This window comes from Schistocerca gregaria, chromosome 3 (assembly GCF_023897955.1).
Source record: "Schistocerca gregaria isolate iqSchGreg1 chromosome 3, iqSchGreg1.2, whole genome shotgun sequence".
Classification (NCBI taxonomy): Eukaryota; Metazoa; Arthropoda; class Insecta; order Orthoptera; family Acrididae; genus Schistocerca; species Schistocerca gregaria.
Genome location: NC_064922.1, coordinates 49706475 through 49729453, shown reverse-complemented (window position 1 = coordinate 49729453; position 22979 = coordinate 49706475).

The window sequence follows — 22979 nt, the reverse complement described above, 5'->3', positions numbered from 1 at the left end:
CAGTCACCATGCGCATTTTCCTCCATGGGAGTAATGTCTCAAACAGTCTACGCTTTCATCGTTCCCTGCAAGACCAGTAGTAGTTTCCGATGCACATCTGGAGGCATTCTGTTATCTGTGGACCTTCAAAGTGTTGATGAAACACAGAAATTGCCTCGGGATTGAATACAACAGTCACCATTCGCACTTTCCTCCATGGGAGTAGTATCTCAAACAGTCTACGGTTTGATCCTTTCCTGGAAGACCAGTAGTAGCTTCCATGCACATCTGGAGGCATTCTGTAATCTTTGGACCTTCAAACTGTTGATGAAACACAGAAATTGCATCGGGATTCAATACAACAGTCCCCATGCGCACTTTCCTACATGGGTGCAATGTCTCAAACAGTCTACCCTTTGATCGTTCATTGCAAGACCAGTAGTAGTTTCCGATGCACATCTGGGGACATTCTGTAATCTGTGGACAATCAGAGTGCTGATGAAACACAGAAATTGCTTCGGGATTGAATACAACAGTCATCATGTGCACTTTCCTCCATGGGAGTAATGTCTCAATCAGTTTACGCTTTGATGGTTCCCTGGAAGACCAGTAGTTGTTTCTGATGAACATCTGGGGGCATTCTGTAATCTGTGGAACTTCAAAGTTTTGATGAAACACAAGAATTGCCTCGGGATGGAATACAACAGTCATCATGCACATTTTCCTCCATGGGAATAGTGTCTCAAACAGTCTACGCTTTGATCGATCCCTGGAAGACCAGTAGTAGTTTCCGATGCACATCTGGAGGCTTTCTGTAATTTGCAAACTATCAGAGTGTTGTTCAAACACAGAAATTGCATCGGGATTGAATACAACAGTCACCATGCGCACTTTCCTCCATGGGAGTAATGTCTCAAACAGTTTGCGCTTTGATCGTTCCCTGCAAGACCAGTAGTAGTTTCCGATGCACATCTGGGGGCATTCTGCAATCTGTGGACTATCAGAGTGTTGATGAAACACAGAAATTTCATCGCGATTGAATACAACAGTCACCATGCGCACTTTCCTCCATGGGAGTAATGTCTCAAACAGTCTACGCATTGATCGTTTCCTGGGAGACCAGTAGTAGTTTCCGATGCACACCTGGAGGCATTCTGTAACCTGTTGACCTTCAAAGTGTTGATGAATCACAGAAATTGCATCGGGAGTGAATACAACAGTAACCATGCGCACTTTCCTCCATGAGAGTAATGTCTCAAACAGTCTACGCTTTGATCGTTCCCTAGAAGACCAGTACTAGTTTCCGATGCACATCTGGGGGCATTCTGTAATGTGTCGACTATCAGAGTGTTGATGAAACACAGAAATTGCATTGGGATTGAATACAACAGTCACCATGCGCACTTTATTCCATGGGAGGTATGTCTCAAAGAGTTTACGCTTCGATCGTTGCCGGGAAGACCAGTAGTAGTTTCGAATGAACATCTTGGTTCATTCTGTAATGTGTGGACTATCAGAGTGTTGTTGAAACACAGAAATTGCATCGGGATTAAATACAACAGTCACCATGCGCAATTATCGTAAATGGGAGTAATGTCTCAAAGAGTCTACGCTTTGATCGTTCCCTGGAAGACCTGTAGTACTTTCCGATGCACATCTGGAGGCATTCTGTAATCTGTAAACTATCAGAGTGTTGTTCAAACAAAGAAATTGCATCGGGATTGAATACAACAGTCACCATGCGCACTTTCCTCCAAGGGAGTAATGTCTCAAACAGTCTACGCTTTGATCGTTCCCTGTAACACCAGTAGTAGTTTCCGATGCACATCTGGAGGCACTCTGTAATCTGTGGACCTTTAAAGTGTTGATCAAAAACAGAAATTGCATCGGGTTTTGAATACAACAGTCACCATGCGTACTTTCCGCCATGGGAGTAATATCTCAAACAGTCTACGCTTTCATCGTTCCCTGCAAGAGCAGTAGTAGTTTCCGATGCACATCTGGAGGCATTCTGGAATCTGTGGACCTTCAGAGTGTTGATGAAACACAGAAACTGCCTCGGGATTGAATACAACAGTCATCATGCGCATTTTACTCCATGGGAGTAATGTCTCAAACAGTCTACGCTTTGATCGATCCCTGGAAGAACAGTAGTTGTTTCCGATGCACATCTGGAGGCATTCTGTAATCTGTGGACTATCAGAGTGTTGACGAAACACAAAAATTGCTCGCGATTGAATACAACAGTCACCATGTGCACTTTCCTCCATGGGAGTAATGTCTCATTCAGTTTACGCTTTGATGGTTCCCTGGAAGACCAGTAGTTGTTTCCGATGAACATCTGGGCGCATTCTGTAATGTGTGGTCTATCAGAGTGTTGATGAAACACAGATATTGCATCGGGATTGAATACAGCAGTCACCATGCGCACTTTCCTCCATGGGAGTTATGTCTCAAACAGTTTACACATTGATCGTTCCCTGGAAGACCAGTAGTAGTTTCCGATGCACATCTGGTGTCCTTCTGTAATCTGTGGACTATCACAGAGTTGATGAAACACATAAATTGAATCGGGATTGAATACAACAGTCACCAAGCGCACTTTCCCCCATGGGAGTTATGTCTCAAACAGTCTACGCTTTTATCGTTACCTGGAAGACCAGTGTAGTTTCCGATGCACATCTGGGGGCATTCTGTAATCTGTGGACTATCAGAGTGTTGATGAAACACAGAAGTTGCATCGGGATTGAATAGAACAGTCACCATGCGCACTTTCCTCCATGGGAGTAATGTCTCAAATAGTCTACGCTTTGATCGTTCCCTGGAAGACCAGTAGTAGTTTCCGATGCACATCTGGTGTCATTCTGTAATCTGTGGACTATCAGAGAGTTGATGAAACACAGAAATTGAATCGGGACTGAATACAACAGTCACCATGCGCACTTTCCTCCATGGGAGTTATGTCTCAAACAGTCTACGCTTTGATCGTTCCCTGCAAGGCCAGTAGTAGTTTCCGATGCACATCTGGAGGCATTCTGTAATCTGTGGACCTTCAAAGTTTTGATGGAACACAGAATTTGCCTCGGGATTGAATACAACAGTCATGATGCGCATTTTCCTCCATGGGAGTAATGTCTCAAACAGTCTACGCTTTGATCGATCCCTGGAAGACCAGTAGTAGTTTCCGATGCACATCTGGAGGCATTCGGTAATCTGTAAACTATCAGAGTGTTGTTCAAACACAGAAATTGCATCGGGATTGAATACAACAGTCACCATGCGCATTTTCCTGCATGGGAGTAATGTCTCAAACAGTGTACGCTCTGAGCGTTCCTTTGAAGACCAGTGGTAGTTTCCGATGCACATCTGGGGGCATTCTGTAATGTGTGGACTATCAGAGTGCTGATGAAACACAGAAATTGCATCGGGATTGAATACAACAGTCACCATGCGCACTATCCACCATGGGAGCAATGTCTCAAACAGTTTACGCTTTGATCGTTCCCTGCAAGACCAGTAGTAGGTTTCGATGCACATCTGGGGGCATTCTGCAATCTGTGGACTATCAGAGTGTTGATGAAACACAGAAATTTCATCGGGATTGAATACAACAGTCACCATGGGCACTTTCCACCATGGGAGTAATGTCTCAAACAGTCTATGCATTGACCGTTCCCTGTAAGACCAGTAGTAGTTTCAGATGCACATCTGGAGGCCCTCTGTAATCTGTGGACCTTTAAAGTGTTGATGAAACACAGAAATTGCATCGGGATTGAATATAACAGTAACCATGCGCACTTTCCTCCATGGGAGTAGTGTCTCAAACAGTCTACGTTTTTGATCGGTACCTAGAAGACCAGTAGTAGTTTCCGATGCACATCTGGAGGCATTCTGTAATCTGTAAACTATCACATGGTTGTTCAAACACAGAAATTGCATCGGGATTGAATACAACTGTCACCATGCGCACTTTCCACCATGGGAGTAATTTCTCAAATATTCTACGTTTTTATCGTTCCCTGCAAGACCAGTAGTAGTTTCCGATGCACATCTGGAGGCATTCTGTAATCTTTGGACCTTCAAACTGTTGATGAAACACAGAAATTGCATCGGGAATCAATACAACAGTCACCATGCGCACTTTCCTCCATGGGAGTAATGTCGAAAACAGTTTACGCTTTTATCGTTACCTGGATGACCAGTGTAGTTTCCGATGCACATCTGGGTGCATTATGTAATCTGTGGACTATCAGAGTGTTGATGAAACACAGAAATTGCATCGGGATTGAAAACAACAGTCACCATGTGCACTTTCCTCCATGGGAGTTATGTCTCAAACAGTCTACGCTTTGATCGTTCCCTGCAAGGCCAGTAGTAGTTTCCGATGCACATCTGGAGGCATTCTGTAATCTGTGGACCTTCAAAGTTTTGATGGAACCACAGAATTTGCCTCGGGATTGAATACAACAGTCATGATGCGCATTTTCCTCCATGGGTGCAATGTCTCAAACAGTCTACCCTTTGATCGTTCATTGCAAGACCAGTAGTAGTTTCCGATGCACATCTGGGGACATTCTGTAATCTGTGGACTATAAGAGTGTTGATGAAACACAGAAATTGCATTTGGATTAAATACAACAGTCACCATGCGCACTTTCCTCCATGGAAGTAATGTCGAAAACAGTTTACGCTTTTATCGATACCTGGATGACCAGTGTAGTTTCCGATGCACATCTGGGGGCATTATGTAATCTGTGGACTATCAGAGTGTTAATGAAACACAGAAATTGCATCGGGATTGAAAACAACAGTCACCATGTGCACTTTCCTCCATGGGAGTAATGTCTCAATCAGTTTACGCTTTGATGGTTCCCTGGAAGACCAGTAGTTGTTTCCGATGAACATCTGGGGGCATTCTGTAATCTGTGGACCTTCAAAGTTTTGATGAAACACAAGAATTGCATCGGGAGTGAATACAACAGTAACCATGCGCACTTTCCTCCATGGGACTAATGTCTCAAACAGACTACACTTTGATCGTTCCCTAGAAGACCAGTACTAGTTTCCGATGCACATCTGGGGGCATTCTGTAATGTGTGGACTATCAGAGTGTTGATGAAACACAGAAATTGCATCGGGATTGAATACAACAGTCACCATGCGCACTTTATTCCATGGGGGGTATGTCTCAAACAGTTTACGCTTTGATCGTTGCCGGGAAAACCAGTAGTAGTTTCCAATGAACATCTGTGTTCATTCTGTAATGTGTGGACTATCAGAGTGTTGTTGAAACACAGAAATTGCATCGGGATTAAATACAACAGTCACCATGCGCAATTATCGTAAATGGGAGTAATGTCTCAAAGAGGCTACGCTTTGATCGTTCCCTGGAAGACCAGTAGTACTTTCCGATGCATATCTGGAGGCATTCTGTAATCTGTAAACTATCAGAGTGTTGTTCAAACACAGAAATTGCATCGGGATTGAATACAACAGTCACCATGCGCACTTTCCTCCATGGGAGTAATGTCTCAAACAGTCTACGCTTTCATCGTTCCCTGCAAGAGCAGTAGTAGTTTCCGATGCACATCTGGAGGCATTCTGTAATCTGTGGACCTTCAAAGTGTTGATGAAACACAGAAATTGCCTCGGGATTGAATACAACAGTCATCATGTGCACTTTCCTCCATGGGAGTAATGTCTCAATCAGTTTACGCTTTGATGTTTCCCTGGAAGACCAGTAGTTGTTTCCGATGTACATCTGGGCGCATTCTGTAATGTGTGGTCTATCATAGTGTTGATGAAACACAGAAATTGCATCGGGATTGAATACAGCAGTCACCATGCGCACTTTCCTCCATGGGAGTTATGTCTCAAACAGTTTACACATTGATCGTTCCCTGGAAGACCAGTAGTAGTTTCCGATGCACATCTGGTGTCCTTCTGTAATCTGTGGACTATCACAGAGTTGATGAAACACATAAATTGAATCGGGATTGAATACAACAGTCACCAAGCGCACTTTCCTCCATGGGAGTTATGTCTCAAACAGTCTACGATTTTATCGTTACCTGGAAGACCAGTGTAGTTTCCGATGCACATCTGGGGGTATTCTGTAATCTGTGGACTATCAGAGTGTTGATGAAACACAGAAATTGCCTCGTGATTGAATACAACAGTCATCATGTGCATTTTCTAAATGGGAGTAATGTCTCAAACAGTCTACGCTTTGATCGATCACTTCAAGACCAGTAGTAGTTTCCGATGCACATCTGGAGGCATTCAGTAATTTGTAAACTATCAGAGTGTTGTTCAAACACAGAAATTGCATCGGGATTGAATACAACAGTCACCATGCGCACTTTCCTGCATGGGAGTAATGTCTCAAACAGTGTACGCTTTGAGCGTTCCCTGGAAGACCAGTGGTAGTTTCCGATGCACATCTGGGGGCATTCTGTAATGTGTGGACTATCAGAGTGCTGATGAAACACAGAAATTGCATCGGGATTGAATACAACAGTCACCATGCGCACTATCCACCATGGGAGTAATGTCTCAAACAGTTTACGCTTTGATCGTTCCCTGCAAGACCAGTAGTAGTTTCCGATGCACATCTGGGGGCATTCTGCAATCTGTGGACTATCAGAGTGTTGATGAAACACAGAAATTTCATCGTCAATGAATACAACAGTCACCATGGGCACTTTCCTCCATGGGAGTAATGTCTCAAACTGTCTACGCATTGACCGTTCCCTGTAAGACCAGTAGTAGTTTCAGATGCACATCTGGAGGCACTCTGTAATCTGTGGACCTTTAAAGTGTTGATGAAACACAGAAATTGAATCGGGATTGAATGCAACAGTCACCATGCGCACTTTCCTCCATGGGAGTAATGTCTCAAACAGTCTACGCTTTTATTGTTCCCTGCAAGACCAGTAGTAGTTTCCGATGCACATCTGGAGGCATTCTGTAATCTGTGGACCTTCAAAGTGTTGATGAAACACAGAACTTGCCTCGGGATAAAATTCAACAGACACCATTCGCACTTTCCTCCATGGGAGTAATGTCTCAGACAGTCTACGGTTTGATCGTTTCCTGGAAGACCAGTAATAGCCTCCGATGCACATCTGGAGGCATTCTGTAATCTTTGGACCTTCAAAGTGTTGATGAAACACAGAAATTGCATCGGGATTCAATACAACAGTCACCATGCGCACTTTCCTCCATGCGAGTAATGTCTCAAACAGTCTACGCTTTGATCGATCCCTGGAAGACCAGTAGTAGTGTCCGATGCACATCTGGAGGCATTCTGTACTCTGTAAACTATCAGAGTGTTGTTCAATCATAGAAATTGCATCGGGATTCAATACAACAGTCACCATGCGCACTTTCCTCCATGGGAGTAATGTCTCAAACAGTTTACGCTTTGATCTATCCCTGGAAGACCAGTGGTTGTTTCCGATGCACATCTGGGGGCATTCTGTAATGTGTGGACTATCAGAGTGTTGATGAAACACTGAAATTGCATCGGGATTGAATACAACAGTCACCATGCGCACTATCCTCCATTGGAGTGATGTCTCAAACAGTTTACGCTTTGATCATTCCCTGCAAGACCAGTAATAGTTTCCGATGCACATCTGGGGGAATTCTGCAATGTGTGGACTATCAGAGTGTTGATGAAACACAGAAATTGCATCGGGATTGAATACAACAGTCACCATGCGCACTTTCCTCCATGGGAGTAATGTCTCAAACAGTCTACGCTTTGATCGTTCCCTGTAAGACCAGTAGTAGTTTCCGATGCACATCTGGAGGTACTCTGTAATCTGTGGACCTTTAAAGTGTTGATGAAAGACAGAAATAGCATCGGGATTGAATACAACAGTCACCATGCGCACTTTCCTCCATGGGAGTAGTGTCTATAAACAGTCTACGCTTTGATCGATCCCTGGAAGACCAGTAGTAGTTTCCGATGCACATCTGGAGGCATTCTGTAATCCGTAAACTATCAGAGTGTTGTTCAAACACAGAAATTGCATCGGGATTTATTACAACAGTCACCATGCGCACTTTCCTCCATGGGAGTAATGTCTCAAACAGTCTACGCTTTGATCGTTCCCTGCAAGACCAGTAGTAGTTTACGATGCACATCTGGAGGCATTCTGTAATCTGTGGACCTTAAAGTGTTGATGAAACACAGAAATTGCATAGGGATTGAATGCAACAGTCACCATGCGCACTTTCCTCCATGGGAGTAATGTCTCAAACAGTTTACGCTTTGATCGTTCGTTGTAAGACCAGTAGTAGTTTCCGATGCACATCTGGAGGCATTCTGTACTTTGTAAACTATCAAAGTGTTGTTCAAACACAGAAATTGCATCGGGATTCAATACAACAGTCACCATGCGCACTTCCCTCCATGGGAGTACTGTCTCAAACAGTTTACGCTTTGATCGTTCCCTGGAAGACCAGAGGTAGTTTCCGATGCACATCTGGTGGCATTCTGTAATGTGTGGACTATTAGAGTGCTGATGAAACACTGAAATTGCATCGGGATTGAATACAACAGTCACCATGCGCACTTTCCTCCATTGGAGTAATGTATCAAACAGTTTACGCTTTGATCGTTCCCTGCAAGACCAGTAGTAGTTTCCGATGCACATCTGGGGGCATTCTGCAATGTGTGGACTATCATAGTGTTGATGAAACACAGAAATTGCATCGGGATTGGATACAACAGTCACCATGCGCACTTTCCTCCATGGGGGTAATGTCTCAAACAGTCTACGGTTTGATCGTTCCCTGTAAGACTAGTAGTGGTTTCCGATGCACATCTGGAGGCACTCTGTAATCTGTGGACCTTTAAAGTGTCGGTGAAACACAGAAATTGCATCGGGATTGAGTACAACAGTCACCATGCGCACTTTCCTCCATTTGAGTTGTATCACAAACAGTCTACGCTTTGATCGTTTCCTGGAAGACCAGTAGTAGTTTCCGATGCACATCTGGAGGCATTCTGTAATCTGTGGACCTTCAAAGAGTTTATGAGACACAGAAATTGCATCGAGATTGAGTACAACAGTCACCATGCGCACTCTCCTCCATGGGAGTAGTATCTCAAAAAGTCTACGCTTTGATCGTTTCCATGAAGACCAGTAGTAGTTTCCGATGAACATCTGGGTTCATTCTGTAATGTGTGGACTATCAGAGTGTTGTTGAAACACGGAAATTGCATCGGGATAAAAAAACAGTCACCATGCGCAATTTTCCCTAAAGGGAGTAATGTCTCAAACAGTCTACGCTTTGATCGTTCCCTGGAAGACCAGTAGTAGTTTCCGATGCACATCTGGAGGCATTCTGTAATCTGTGGACTATCAGAGTGTTGTTGAAACACAGAAAATGTATCGGGATTGAATACAACAGTCACCATGCGCACTTTCCTCCATGGGAGTAATGTCTCAAACAGTCTACGTTTGATAGATCCCTGCAAGACCAGTAGTAGTTTCCGATGCACATCTGGGTGCATTCTGCAATGTGTGGACTATCAGAGTGTTGATGAAACACAGAAATTTCATCGGGATTGAATACAACAGTCACCATGCGCACTTTCCTCCATGGATGTAATGTCTCAAACAGTTTACGCTTTGATCGTTCCCTGCAAGACCAGTGTAGTTTACGATGCACATCTGGAGGCATTCTGTAATCTGTGGACCTTGAAAGTGTTGATGAAACAAGAAATTGCCTCGGGATTGAATGCAACAGTCACCTTGCGCACTTTCCTCCATGGGAGTAATGTCTCAAACAGTTTACGCCTTTTATCGTTCCCTGGAAGACCAGTAGTAGCTTCCGATGCACATCTGGTGTCATTCTGTAATCTGTGGACTATCAGAGTGTTGATGAAACACAGAAATTTAATCGGGATTGAATACAAAAGTCACCATGCGCACTTTCCTCCATGGGAGTTACGTCTTAAACAGTCTACGCTTTGATCGTTCCCTGCAAGGCCAGTAGTAGTCTCCGATGCACATCTCTAGGCATTCTGTAATCTGTGGACCTTCTAAGTTTTGATGAAACACAGAAATTGCCTCGGGATTGAATACAAGAGTAATCATGCGCATTTTCCTCCATGGGAGTAATGTCTCAAACAGTCTACGCTTTGATCGATCCCTGGAAGACCAGTAGTAGTTTCCGATGCACATCTGGAGGCATTCTGTAATCTGTAAACTATCAGAGTGTTGTTCAAACACAGAAATTGCATAGGGATTCAATACAACAGTCACCATGCGCACTTTCCTCCATGGGAGTAATGTCTCAAACAGTTTACGCTTTGATCTATCCCTGGAAGACCAGTGGTTGTTTCCGATGCACATCTGGGGGCATTCTGTAATGTGTGGACTATCAGAGTGCTGATGAAACACTGAAATTGCATCGGGATTGAATACAACAGTCACCATGCGCACTATCCTCCATTGGAGTGATGTCTCAAACAGTTTACGCTTTGATCATTCCCTGCAAGACCAGTAATAGTTTCCGATGCACATCTGGGGGAATTCTGCAATGTGTGGACTATCAGAGTGTTGATGAAACACAGAAATTGCATCGGGATTGTATACAACAGTCACCATGCGCACTTTCCTCCATGGGAGTAATGTCTCAAACAGTCTACGCTTTGATCGTTCCCTGTAAGACCAGTAGTAGTTTCCGATGCACATCTGGAGGTACTCTGTAATCTGTGGACCTTTAAAGTGTTGATGAAAGACAGAAATAGCATCGGGATTGAATACAACAGTCACCATGCGCCCTTTCCTCCATGGGAGTAATGTCTATAAACAGTCTACGTTTTGATCGATCCCTGGAAGACCAGTAGTAGTTTCCGATGCACATCTGGAGGCATTCTGTAATTTGTAAACAATCAGAGTGTTGTTCAAACACAGAAATTGCATCGGGATTTATCACAACAGTCACCATGCGCACTTTCCTCCATGGGAGTAATGTTTCAAACAGTCTACGCTTTGATCGTTCCCTGCAAGACCAGTAGTACTTTACGATGCACATCTGGAGGCATTCTGTAATCTGTTGACCTTAAAGTGTTGATGAAACACAGAAATTGCCTCGGGATTGAATGCAACAATCAGCATGCGCACTTTCCTCCATGAGAGTAATGTCTCAAACAGTTTACGCTTTGATCGTTCGTTGGAAGACCAGTAGTAGTTTGCGATGCACATCTGGAGGCATTCTGTACTCTGTAAAGTATCAGAGTGTTGTTCAAACACAGAAATTGCATCGGGATTCAATACAACAGTCACCATGCGCACTTTCCTCCATGGGAGTAATGTCTCAAACAGTTTACGCTTTGATCGGTCCCTGGAAGACCAGTGGTAGTTTCCGATGCACATCTGGGGGCATTCTGTAATGTGTGGACTATCAGAGTGCTGATGAAACACTGAAATTGCATCGGGATTGAATACAACAGTCACCATGCGCACTTTCCTCCATTGGAGTAATGTATCAAACTGTTTACGCTTTGATCGTTCCCTGCAAGACCAGTAGTAGTTTCCGATGCACATCTGGGGGCATTCTGCAATGTGTGGACTATCATAGTGTTGATGAAACACAGAAATTTCATCGGGATTGGATACAACAGTCACCATGCGCACTTTCCTCCATGGGAGTATTGTCTCAAACAGTCTACGGTTTGATCGTTCCCTGTAAGACTAGTAGTGGTTTCCGATGCACATCTCGAGGCACTCTGTAATCTGTGGACCTTTAAAGTGTCGGTGAAACACAGAAATTGCATCGGGATTGAGTACAACAGTCACCATGCGCACTTTCCTCCATTTGAGTTGTATCACAAACAGTCTACGCTTTGATCGTTTCCTGGAAGACCAGTAGTAGTTTCCGATGCACATCAGGAGGCATTCTGTAATCTGTAGACCTTCAAAGAGTTTATGAGACACAGAAATTGCATCGAGATTGAGTACAACAGTCACCATGCGCACTCTCCTCTATGGGAGTAGTATCTCAAAAAGTCTACGCTTTGATCGTTTCCATGAAGACCAGTAGTAGTTTCCGATGAACATCTGGGTTCATTCTGTAATGTGTGGACTATCAGAGTGTTGTTGAAACACAGAAATTGCATCGGGATTAAATACAACAGTCACCATGCGCAATTTTCCTAAAAGGGAGTAATGTCTCAAACAGTCTACGCTTTGATCGTTCCCTGGGAGACCAGTAGTAGTTTCCGATGCACATCTGGAGGCATTCTGTAATCTGTGGACTAACAGAGTGTTGTTGAAACACAGAAAATGTATCGGGATTGAATACAACAGTCACCATGCCCTTTTTCCTCCATGGGAGTAATATCTCAAACAGTCTACGTTTGATCGATCCCTGCAAGACCAGTAGTAGTTTCCGATGCACATCTGGGGGCATTCTGCAATGTGTGGACTATCAGAGTGTTGATGAAACACAGAAATTTCATCGGGATTGAATACAACAGTCACCATGCGCACTTTCCTCCATGGATGTAATGTCTCAAACAGTTTACGCTTTGATCGTTCCCTGCAAGACCAGTGTAGTTTACGATGCACATCTGGAGGCATTCTGTAATCTGTGGACCTTGAAAGTGTTGATGAAACACAGAAATTGCCTCGGGATTGAATGCAACAGTCACCTTGCGAACTTTCCTCCATGGGAGTAATGTCTCAAACAGTTTACGCTTTTTATCGTTCCCTGGAAGACCAGTAGTAGTTTCCGATGCACATCTGGGGGATTCTGCAATGTGTGGACTATCAGAGTGTTGATGAAACACAGAAATTTCATCGGGATTGAATACAACAGTCACCATGCGCACTTTCCTCCATGGATGTAATGTCTCAAACAGTTTACGCTTTGATCGTTCCCTGCAAGACCAGTGTAGTTTACGATGCACATCTGGAGGCATTCTGTAATCTGTGGACCTTGAAAGTGTTGATGAAACACAGAAATTGCCTCGGGATTGAATGCAACAGTCACCTTGCGAACTTTCCTCCATGGGAGTAATGTCTCAAACAGTTTACGCTTTTTATCGTTCCCTGGAAGACCAGTAGTAGTTTCCGATGCACATCTGGTGTCATTCTGTAATCTGTGGACTATCAGAGTGTTGATGAAACACAGAAGTTGAATCGGGATTGAATACAAAAGTCACCATGCGCACTTTCCTCCATGGGAGTTACGTCTCAAACAGTCTACGCTTTGATCGTTCCCTGAAAGGCCAGTAGTAGTTTCCGATGCACATCTCTAGGCATTCTGTAATCTGTGGACCTTCTAAGTTTTGATGAAACACAGAAATTGCCTCGGAATTGAATACAAAAGTAATCATGCGCATTTTCCTCCATGGGAGTAATGTCTCAAACAGTCTACGCTTTGATCGATCCTGGAAGACCAGTAGTAGTTTCCGATGCACATCTGGAGTCATTCTGTAATCTGTAAACTATCAGAGTGCTGTTCAAACACAGAAATTGCATCGGGATTCAATACAACAGTCACCATGCGCACTTTCCTCCATGGGAGTAATGTCTCAAACAGTTTACGCTTTGATCGTTCCCTGGAAGACCAGTGGTAGTTTCCGATGCACATCTGGGGGCATTCTGTAATGTGTGGACTATCAGAGTGCTGATGAAACACTGAAATTGCATCGGGATTGAATACAACAGTCACCATGCGCACTTTCCTACATTGGAGTAAAGTCTCAAATAGTCTCCGCTTTGATCGTTCACTGCAAGACCAGTAGTAGTTTCCGATGCACATCTGGGGGCATTCTGCAATGTGTGGACTATCAGAGTGTTGATGAATCACAGAAATTTCATCGGGATTGAATACAACAGTCACCATGAGCACTTTTCTCCATGGGAGTAATGTCTCAAACAGTCTACGCTTTGATCGTTCCCTAGAAGACCAGTAGTAGTTTCCGATGCACATCTGGGGGCATTCTGTAATGTGTGGACTATCAGAGTGTTGATGAAACACAGAAATTTCATCTGGATTGAATACAACAGTCACCTTGCCCACTTTATTCCATGGGAGTAATGTCACAAACAGTTTACGCTTTGATCGTTCCCTGGAAGACCAGTAATAGTTTCCGATAAACATCCTGGTTCATTCAGTAATGTGTGGACTATCAGAGTGTTGTTCAAACACAGAAATTGCATCGGGATTAAATACAACAGTCACCATGCGCACTTTCCTCCATGGGAGTAATGTCTCAAACAGTCTATGCTTTGATCGTTCCCTGGAAGACCAGTAGTAGTTTCCGATGCACATCTGGTGTCATTCTGTAATCTGTGGACTATCAGAGTGTTGATGAAACACAGAAATTGCTTCGGGATTGAATACAACAGTCACCATGTGCAGTTTCCTCCATGGGAGTAGTGCCTCAGTCAGTTTACGCTTTCATGGTTCCCTGGAAGACCAGTAGTTGTTTCGAATGAACATCTGGGGGCATTCTGTAATGTGTGGTCTATCAGAGTGTTGGTGAAACACAGAAAGTGCATCGGGATTGAATACAACAGTCACAATGCGCACTATCCTCCATGGGAGTAATGTCTCACACAGTTTACGCTTTGATCGTTCCCTGGAAGACCAGTAGTAGTTTCCGATGCACATCTGGTGTCATTCTGTAATCTGTGGACTATCAGAGTGTTGATGAACCACACAAAATGAATCGGGATTGAATAAAACAGTCACCATGCGCACTTTCCTCCATGGGAGTAATGTCGCAAACAGTCTACGATTTGATCGTTCCCTGCAAGGCCAGTAGTAGTTTCCGATGCACATCTGGAGGCATTCTGTAATCTGTGGACCTTCAAAGTCTTGATGAAACACAGAAATTGCCTCGGGATTGAATACAGCAGTCATCATGCGCATTTTCCTCAATGGGAGTTATGACTCAAACAGTCTACGCTTTGATCGATCCCTGGAAGACCAGTAGTAGTTTCCGATGCACATATGGAAGCATTCTGTAATCTGTAAACTATCAGTGTGTTGTTCAAACACAGAAATTGCATCGGCATTGAATACAACAGTCACCATGCGCACTTTCCTGCATGGGAGTAATGTCTCAAACATTCTACGTTTTTATCGTTCCCTGCAAGACGAGTAGTAGTTTCCGATGCACGTCTGGAGGCATTCTGTAATATGTGGACCTTCAAAGTGTTGATGAAACACAGAAATTGCCGCGGAATTGAATACAACAGTCACCATGCGCACTTTCCTCCATGGGACTAATGTCTCAAAAAGTCTACGCTTTCATCGTTCCCTGCAAAACCAGTAGTAGTTTCCGATGCACATCTGGAGGCATTCTATAATCTGTGGACCTTCAACGTGTTGATGAAACACAGAAATTGCCTCGGGATTGAATACAACAGTCACCATTCGCACTTTCCTCCATGGGAGTAATGTCTCAAACAGTCTGCGCTTCGATCGTTCCCTGTAAGACCAGTAGTAGTTTCCGATGCACATCTGGAGCTACTCTGTAATCTGTGGACCATTAAATTATTGATTAAAGACATAAATTACATCGGGATTGAATACAACAGTCACCATGCGGACTTTCCTCCATGGGAGTAATGTCTCAAACAGTCTACGCTTTGATCGATCCCTGGAAGACCAGTAGTAGTTTCCGATGCACATCTGGAGGCATTCTGTAATCTGTAAACTCACAGAGTGTTGTTCAAACACAGAAATTGCATCGGGATTGAATACAACAGTCACCATGCACACATTCCTCCATTGGAGTAATGTCTCAAAAAGTCTACGCTTTGATCGGTCCCTGCAAGACCAGTAGTAGTTTCTGAAGCACATCTGGAGGCATTCTGTAATCTGTGGACTTTCAAAGTGTTGATGAAACACAGAAATTGCTGCGGGATTGAATACAACAGTCACCATGCGCACTTTCCTCCATGGGAGTAATGTCTCAAACAGTCTACGCTTTTATCGTTCCCTGCAAGACCAGTAGTAGTTTCCGATGCACATCTGGAGGCATTCTGTAATCTGTGGACCTTCAAAGTGTTGATGAAACACAGAAATTGCCTCGGGATTGAATACAACAGTCACCATTCGGACTTTCCTCCATGGGAGTAATGTCTCAGACAGTCTACGGTTTGATCGTTTCCTGGAAGACCAGTAATAGCCTCCGATGCACATCTGGAGGCATTCTGTAATCTTTGGACCTTCAAAGTGTTCATGAAACACAGAAATTGCATCGGGATTCAATACAACAGTCACCATGCGCACTTTCCTCCATGGGAGTTACGTCTCAAACAGTCTACGCTTTGATCGATCCCTGGAAGACCAGTAGTAGTGTCCGATGCACATCTGGAGGCATTCTGTACTCTGTAAACTATCAGAGTCTTGTTCAAACATAGAAATTGCATCGGGATTCAATACAACAGTCACCATGCGCACTCTCCTCCATGGGAGTAATGTCTCAAACAGTTTACGCTTTGATCTATCCCTGGAAGATTAGTGGTTGTTTCCGATGCACATCTGGGGGCATTCTGTAATGTGTGGACTATCAGAGTGCTGATGAAACACTGAAATTGCATCGGGATTGAATACAACAGTCACCATGCGCACTATCCTCCATTGGAATGATGTCTCAAACAGTTTATGCTTTGATCATTCCCTGCAAGACCAGTAATAGTTTCCGATGCACATCTGGGGGAATTCTGCAATGTGTGGACTATCAGAGTGTTGATGAAACACAGAAATTGCATCGGGATTGAACATAACAGTCACCATGCGCACTTTCCTCCATGGGAGTAATGTCTCAAACAGTCTACGCTTTGATCGTTCCCTGTAAGACCAGTAGTAGTTTCCGATGCACATCTGGAGGTACTCTGTAATCTGTGGACCTTTAAAGTGTTGATGAAAGACAGATATAGCATCGGGATTAAATACAACAGTCACCATGCGCACTTTCCTCCATGGGAGTAGTGTCTATAAACAGTCTACGCTTTGATCGATCCCTGGAAGACCAGTAGTAGTTTCCGATGCACATCAGGCGGCATTCTGTAATCTTTAAACTATCAGAATGTTGTTCAAACACAGAAATTGCATCGGGATTGAATACAACAGTCACCATGCACAATTTTCCTAAATGGGAGTAATGTCTCAAACAGTCTACGCTTTGATCGTTCCCTGGAAGACCAGTAGTAGTTTCCGATGCACATCTGGAGGCATTCTGTAATGTGTGGACTATCAGAGTGTTGATGAAACACAGAAATTGCATCGGGATTGAATACAACAGTCACCATGCGCACTTTCCTCCATGGGAGTAATGTCTCAAACAGTCTGCGCTTCGATCGTTCCCTGTAAGACCAGTAGTAGTTTCCGATGCACATCTGGAGCTACTCTGTAATCTGTGGACCATTAAAGTATTGATTAAAGACAGAAATTACATCGGGATTGAATACAACAGTCACCATGCGCACTTTCCTCCATGGGAGTAATGTCTCAAACAGTCTACGCTTTGATCGATCCCTGGAAGACCAGTAGTAGTTTCCGATGCACATCTGGAGGCATTCTGTAATCTGTAAACTCACAGAGTGTTGTTCAAACACAGAAATTGCATCGGGATTGAATACAACAGTCACCATGCACACATTCCTCCATTGGAGTAATGTCTCAAAAAGTCTACGCTTTGATCGGTCGCTGCAAGACCAGTAGTAGTTTCTGAAGCACATCTGGAGGCATTCTGTAATCTGTGGACTTTCAAAGTGTTGATGAAACACAGAAATTGCTGCGGGATTGAATACAACAGTCACCATGCGCACTTTCCTCCATGGGAGTAATGTCTCAAACAGTCTACGCTTTTATCGTTCCCTGCAAGACCAGTAGTAGTTTCCGATGCACATCTGGAGGCATTCTGTAATCTGTGGACCTTCAAAGTGTTGATGAAACACAGAAATTGCCTCGGGATTGAATACAACAGTCACCATTCGGACTTTCCTCCATGGGAGTAATGTCTCAGACAGTCTACGGTTTGATCGTTTCCTGGAAGACCAGTAATAGCCTCCGATGCACATCTGGAGGCATTCTGTAATCTTTGGACCTTCAAAGTGTTCATGAAACACAGAAATTGCATCGGGATTCAATACAACAGTCACCATGCGCACTTTCCTCCATGGGAGTTACGTCTCAAACAGTCTACGCTTTGATCGATCCCTGGAAGACCAGTAGTAGTGTCCGATGCACATCTGGAGGCATTCTGTACTCTGTAAACTATCAGAGTCTTGTTCAAACATAGAAATTGCATCGGGATTCAATACAACAGTCACCATGCGCACTCTCCTCCATGGGAGTAATGTCTCAAACAGTTTACGCTTTGATCTATCCCTGGAAGACCAGTGGTTGTTTCCGATGCACATCTGGGGGCATTCTGTAATGTGTGGACTATCAGAGTGCTGATGAAACACTGAAATTGCATCGGGATTGAATACAACAGTCACCATGCGCACTATCCTCCATTGGAATGATGTCTCAAACAGTTTATGCTTTGATCATTCCCTGGAAGACCAGTGGTTGTTTCCGATGCACATCTGGGGGAATTCTGCAATGTGTGGACTATCAGAGTGTTGATGAAACACAGAAATTGCATCGGGATTGAACATAACAGTCACCATGCGCACTTTCCTCCATGGGAGTAATGTCTCAAACAGTCTACGCTTTGATCGTTCCCTGTAAGACCAGTAGTAGTTTCCGATGCACATCTGGAGGTACTCTGTAATCTGTGGACCTTTAAAGTGTTGATGAAAGACAGATATAGCATCGGGATTAAATACAACAGTCACCATGCGCACTTTCCTCCATGGGAGTAGTGTCTATAAACAGTCTACGCTTTGATCGATCCCTGGAAGACCAGTAGTAGTTTCCGATGCACATCTGGAGGCATTCTGTAATCTGTAAACTATCAGAGTGTTGTTCAAACACAGAAATTGCATCGGGATTTATTACAACAGTCACCATGCGCACTTTCCTCCATGGGAGTAATGTCTCAAACAGACTACGTTTTGATCGTTCCCTGCAAGACCAGTAGTAGTTTACGATGCACATCTGGAGGCATTCTGTAATCTGTGGACCTTAAAGTGTTGATGAAACACAGAAATTGCCTCGGGATTGAATGCAACAGTCACCATGCGCACTTTCCTCCATGGGAGTAATGTCTCAAACAGTTTACGCTTTGATCGTTCGTTGGAAGACCAGTAGTAGTTTCCGATGCACATCTGGAGGCATTCTGTACTCTGTAAACTATCAGAGTGTTGTTCAAACACAGAAATTGCATCGGGATTGAATACAACAGTCACCATGCGCACTTTCCTCCATGGGAGTAATGTCTCAAACAGTTTACGCTTTGATCGTTCCCTGGAAGACCAGTGGTAGTATCCGATGCACATCTGGGGGCATTCTGTAATGTGTGGACTATCAGAGTGCTGATGAAACACTGAAATAGCATCGGGATTGAATACAACAGTCACCATGCGCACTTTCCTCCATTGGAGTAATGTATCAAACAGTTTACGCTTTGATCGTTCCCTGCAAGACCAGTAGTAGTTTCCGATGCACATCTGGGGGCATTCTGCAATGTGTGGACTATCTTAGTGTTGATGAAACACAGATATTTCATCGGGATTGGATACAACAATCACCATGCGCACTTTCCTCCATGGGAGTAATGTCTCAAACAGTCTACGGTTTGATCGTTCCCTGTAAGACTAGTAGTGGTTTCCGATGCACATCTGGAGGCACTCTGTAATCTGTGGACCTTTAAAGTGTCGGTGAAACACAGAAATTGCATCGGGATTGAGTACAACAGTCACCATGCGCACTTTCCTCCATTTGAGTTGTATCACAAACAGTCTACGCTTTGATCGTTTCCTGGAAGACCAGTAGTAGTTTCCGATGCACATCTGGAGGCATTCTGTAATCTGTGGACCCTCAAAGAGTTTATGAGACACAGAAATTGCATCGAGATTGAGTACAACAGTCACCATGCGCACTCTCCTCCATGGGAGTAATATCTCAAAAAGTCTACGCTTTGATCGTTTCCATGAAGACCAGTGGTAGTTTCCGATGAACATCTGGGTTCATTCTGTAATGTGTGGACTATCAGAGTGTTGTTGAAACACAGAAATTGCATCGGGATTAAATACAACAGTCACCATGCGCAATTTTCCTAAAAGGGAGTAATGTCTCAAACAGTCTACGCTTTGATCGTTCCCTGAAAGTCCAGTAGTAGTTTCCGATGCACATCTGGAGGCATTCTGTAATCTGTGGACTATCAGAGTGTTGTTGAAACACAGAAAATGTATCGGGATTGAATACAACAGTCACAATGCGCAATTTCCTCCATGGGAGTAATGTCTCAAACAGTCTACGTTTGACCGATCCCTGCAAGACCAGTAGTAGTTTCCGATGCACATCTGGAGGCATTCTGCAATGTGTGGACTATCAGAGTGTTGATGAAACACAGAAATTTCATCGGGATTGAATACAACAGTCACCATGCGCACTTTCCTAAATGGATGTAATGTCTCAAACTGTTTACGCTTTGATCGTTCCCTGCAAGACCAGTGTAGTTTACGATGCACATCTGGAGGCATTCTGTAATCTGTGGACCTTGAAAGTGTTGATGAAACACAGAAATTGCCTCGGGATTGAATGCAACAGTCACCTTGCGCACTTTCCTCCATGGGAGTAATGTCTCAAACAGTTTACGCTTTTTATTGTTCCCTGGAAGACCAGTAGTAGTTTCCGATGCACATCTGGTGTCATTCTGTAATCTGTGGACTATCAGAGTGTTGATGAAACACAGGAATTGAATCGGGATTGAATACAAAAGTCACCATGCGCACTTTCCTCCATGGGAGTTACGTCTCAAACAGTCTACGCTTTGATCGTTCCCTGCAAGGCCAGTAGTAGTTTCCGATGCACATCTCTAGGCATTCTGTAATCTGTGGACCTTCTAAGTTTTGATGAAACACAGATATTGCCTCGGGATTGAATACAAGAGTAATCATGCGCATTTTCCTCCATGGGAGTAATGTCTCAAACAGTCTACGCTTTGATCGATCCCTGGAAGACCAGTAGCACTTTCCGATGCACATCTGGAGGCATTCTGTAATCTGTAAACTATCAGAGTGTTGTTCAAACACAGAAATTGCATCGGGATTCAATACAACAGTCACCATGCGCACTTTCCTCCATGGGAGTAATGTCTCAAACAGTTTACGCTTTGATCTATCCCTGGAAGACCAGTGGTTCTTTCCGATGCACATCTGGGGGCATTCTGTAAGGTGTGGACTATCAGAGTGCTGATGAAACACTGAAATTGCATCGGGATTGAATACAACAGTCACCATGCGCCCTATCCTCCATTGGAGTGATGTCTCAAACAGTTTACGCTTTGATCATTCCCTGCAAGACCAGTAATAGTTTCCGATGCACATCTGGGGGAATTCTGCAATGTGTGGACTATCAGAGTGTTGATGAAACACAGAAATTGCATCGGGATTGAATACAACAGTCACCATGCGCACTTTCCTCCATGGGAGTAATGTCTCAAACAGTCTACTCTTTGATCGTTCCCTGTAAGACCAGTAGTAGTTTCCGATGCACATCTGGAGGTACTCTGTTATCTGTGGACCTTTAAAGTGTTGATGAAAGACAGAAATAGCATCGGGATTGAATACAACAGTCACCATGCGCACTTTCCTCCATGGGAGTAGTGTCTATAAACAGTCTACGCTTTGATCGATCCCTGGAAGACCAGTAGTAGTTTCCGATGCACATCTGGAGGCATTCTGTAATCTGTAAACTATCAGAGTGTTGTTCAAACACAGAAATTGCATCGGGATTCAATACAACAATCACCATGCGCACTTTCCTCCATGGGAGTAATGTCTCAAACAGTTTACGCTTTGATCGTTCCCTGGAAGACCAGTGGTAGTGTCCGATGCACATCTGGAGGCATTCTGTACTCTGTAAACTATCAGAGTGTTGTTCAAACATAGAAATTGCATCGGGATTCAATACAACAGTCACCATGCGCACTTTCCTCCATGGGAGTAATGTCTCAAACAGTTTACGCTTTGATCTATCCCTGGAAGACCAGTGGTTGTTTCCAATGCACATCTGGGTGCATTCTGTAATGTGTGGACTATCAGAGTGCTGATGAAACACTGAAATTGCATCGGGATTGAATACAGCAGTCACCATGCGCACTATCCTCCATTGGAGTGATGTCTCAAACAGTTTACGCTTTGATCATTCCCTGCAAGACCAGTAATAGTTTCCGATGCACATCTGGGGGAATTCTGCAATGTGTGGACTATCAGAGTGTTGATGAAACACAGAAATTGCATCGGGATTGAATACAACAGTCACCATGCGCACTTTCCTCCATGGGAGTAATGTCTCAAACAGTCTACGCTTTGATCGTTCCCTGTAAGACCAGTAGTAGTTTCCGATGCACATCTGGAGGTACTCTGTAATCTGTGGACCTTTAAAGTGTTGATGAAAGACAGAAATAGCATCGGGATTGAATACAACAGTCACCATGCGCACTTTCCTCCATGGGAGTAGTGTCTATAAACAGTCTACGCTTTGATCGATCCCTGGAAGACCAGTAGTAGTTTCCGATGCACATCTGGAGGCATTATGTAATCTGTAAACTATCAGAGTGTTGTTCAAACACAGAAATTGCATCGGGATTTATTACAACAGTCACCATGCGCACTTTCCTCCATGGGAGTAATGTCTCAAACAGTCTACGCTTTGATCGTTCCCTGCAAGACCAGTAGTAGTTTACGATGCACATCTGGAGGCATTCTGTCATCTGTGGACCTTAAAGTGTTGATGAAACACAGAAATTGCCTCGGGATTGAATGCAACAGTCACCATGCGCACTTTCCTCCATGGGAGTAATGTCTCAAACAGTTTACGCTTTGATCGTTCGTTGG